This window comes from Echinops telfairi, unplaced genomic scaffold (assembly GCF_000313985.2).
Source record: "Echinops telfairi isolate 266 unplaced genomic scaffold, ASM31398v2 ScPeMD7_5;HRSCAF=22, whole genome shotgun sequence".
Taxonomy (NCBI): Eukaryota; Metazoa; Chordata; class Mammalia; order Afrosoricida; family Tenrecidae; genus Echinops; species Echinops telfairi.
Window position 1 is genome coordinate 14,110,740 of NW_022103901.1, and position 3,292 is coordinate 14,114,031.

Here is a 3,292-nt window from a genome sequence, read left to right on the forward strand (position 1 = left end):
AGTTGGGGTTTGGTGTGAGTCTTCTGAGGTCTGTTGCCCTGAACGACCTAAGTATGGTTGGGTTGATAATCCAGCCGCTGGGGTGAGTTCAGTTTCAGACAGAGGGCCACTAGTCCCCATGCAACGAGGACGCGTATGACAACATCTAAATAATTTTTTAGGGTTCCGAGTTGGGTTCATTTTCTCCCACTCAGTCCAGCACTTTGCGATGTGCACCCAGTTGTTGTTGGTAGCTGGGCACCCCCTCATGCTGCTGGTTTCAGGGCCATGGAGATGAGCGTTCAGTTCACGTGGCCCATGAGTCTTGGGGTGGGCGGGTGTCTAGATGCCTTCAATCCCCACCACTTCCCTTCCCTCTCGATGGGGAAAGACCAATGGCCACCCACGTACTGTGAAGAGCCCGGGCACTAGTTTCCAAAGCAGACTGTAGAAGTGTCTTTGTGGACTGTGTCATGCCAGTTGACCTTGGTGTCACCCTGTCCCACCCCCCACCCCTCACCCTATGGTCTTGAGCCCCCAGCACCAGTGACTCAGGTGTCTGGCTGTTGTCTCATCACTGGAAAGAAACATTCCAGGCTTCATTTTTCCACAGACATTTTGAAGCTCCCTCATATAAGAGTCAAAAAAGAGTTTCAAGAAAAGGCTAGCTTCCTAATGGTTAGCAAATGGTTCAGGATTTTAAAGCCCATTCTGATGGTTTCCCACGACTTCTCTGCATTTCTGGGCCCTGCAGGAAAGCATGTGGGTAGGTGGGGGGCACAGAGGGGTGTGGGGTAGAGGAAGAGTATACCCCTGAGAGTCTGTGCTGCCCTGTCTGTTCAGCCCACGGTGCTCAAGGCCAGGTGCAGTGTGGCGGTGTCCCTGGTGTCTCCAGAACCCAGCAACCCTGTCAGGTATTTCACCGATACAGAACAAGAGGCCAGCAGGCGTCTCAAAGTTTTTCCTTTCTCGGTCCTTTGCATTATCCTGGCTCCACAGAGCTCCTGACCTGGGGTCAGGCCTCCTTCCTAGAGGTCGGCCTGCTGAAAGCGTTCTCAGGTGCAGGGTCAAGGGAGGGGGACCTTGGCAGACCTTTCCTCTCCCTGGCTCAGTGCACTCCTGTCCCTGGGCCCTGCTGGAAACTCACCCAGCCCACCCCCCAGCGCCAGCCGGGGCCCCTCCACACATCTCCTACCACACCACCCTTGGGTGTTCCCTTCAGCCCATCCCACCTAGGAAACCCACCCCTCATCCAATCATGTCCTTGAGTCCCAGCTGTGTCCACGTGTCAGCTGGTCAATGTGGCCCCAATCGTCCTGGTGGATTCTTCAGCCTCAGACCCTTAGGAGCTGATTCAGAGGAAAGGACGGGGATCAGCCTGGCTGTCCTGGGCACCCCACCCACGGCAGGCAAGCCAGGCCTGGGGTGGAAACTGCAGCAGGCGTGGTAGCCCGTCAGCAAAGGAAGAGCTAGACTTTGGCCACTGTGTGACCTTAGACTTTACCATCTGAGCCTCAGTTACCTGTCAACATCTACTCAGTCCTCTACCCAACCCCTACTATAAACTTGTCCACCTGGGCTTCCTGTGCCGAAGTGAGCCTCAGAGCTGGGCGAGGTCACTGGAACGGGACCCCCAGCCTTTCTTCACCCCAAACTAATTCCCCTGCCAACTCCCACCCCGCCCCGCCCCGCCCCACCAGTTTGGGTCATCAATTCTAGTGACGTCTGGGTCAGGAGCACAAATATCTTGGTGCCTATCAAGGGCATGCCTCCAGGGAAAATGCAGCAGAGGGCATTATGGGGCCAGACTGCCAAGTCTGCAGGCAAGTGACTGCTGGGTGGCATGAGAGACTGGGCCCTGTTAGGCCAAGGATGCTCCCTCCTATTCTTAGGTCTTGGTGTGCAGAGCCAGAAAGGGTCTTCCTGCAGTCAGAGCAAACCAACGGCTGAATAGTTCATTGACACACTCATTCCCGTCTCCACGAGCTCGTACGAGGGGGCTTCGTAAAGTCTGTAGAACAAATTCCAAGATCTTATACTTCCTTTTTTCTTCATAGTTTTGAAGCACCCTCATTTGTGGATGTGGAGTCCTGCTGGCCCAGTGCTGAGGGGTTGGCAGTTCGACTCCACCCAGCTCTCTACAGAACCATGGATGCGGCTTCGGGATATGTATGTTGTAAAAGCTTATTTTAAAGCGTTATTTGCAGTAAAATGCAAATCTGTTTTACAATACCTATAGGGGCATGTGAAATATCTACATGCACATTAGTGAGCCGGGCTATACAGACCAAGAGCCAAACTAACTGCCCCTGAGTCGAGGCCAACTCGGAGCAACCCGTGAACCGCCTCTGCGGCTTGAGGCTGGAACTCTCCACGGGAGTGGAAAGCCCCGTCCTTCTCACGTAGAGCAGCTTGCAGCTCTGAACTGCTGACCTCACAGTGAGCAGCCAAATAAGTAACCACTACACTATCGGGGACCCTTGGATACATTGACATTCCACTTTAAATGTCAGTGACCTTTGAAGTGACAAGATGACGGGTGTTATCAGATGTTTTCATTGATCAGTCCCGATTACCCTCACTTTTTTATGCATGGACTTGTCTAGCTTGTGTTATGAAACAAGAAACCGTTTTCGACATTAAGAGCAAACACTACCTCTGTTATTAGTGTGGGTTTGCTATTTGAAGGCCCGTGGTGGCTAACTACAAGGTCAGCAGTTCAAAACCACCAGCTGTGCTGCCGCAGAAAGACAGGGCTTTCTACTCCCTTGAGAAGTGCGTCGGCAACGCACAGGGCCCTTCTCCCCGTGCCACCGGGGCGCCAGGGGTCGGCATCGGCTCGACGGCTGCCATTTGAAGCAGAACCTTCTGGCTTTGTGTGAGAAATCCCATGCTGTGTGGACTCACCGCCAACGATTCTTCTGAAGTGTGGCAGCGTGTAAGACCACGCGATAGTACAGCAGGCCTGGCACAGACGACGTGGCTATAACTGTGCACACAAACCAAAGGAAACCGACTCACCGCCAGCCAGTCGACTGACGACAGCCGGACAGGCCCGCGTCGAACTGCTGCAGGGGGTTGAGACACGAACTCTATGGCAGCAGGCAGCCTCATCTCTCGCCCTCGGAGCAGCTGGTGGTTTTGAACTGCTGAGCTTGAGGCTGGCAGCCCAATGCCTAACCCATGAGGATACACGTCTGTCTCAACTTCTCTGCTGACTGACTTTTAACTCTGAGATGGCACTGCTTGCGTGACAGTCACTAACTTACAAGGAAAGAAACGGACCAGGCCAAGAACAAGCAAAGACGAGAAA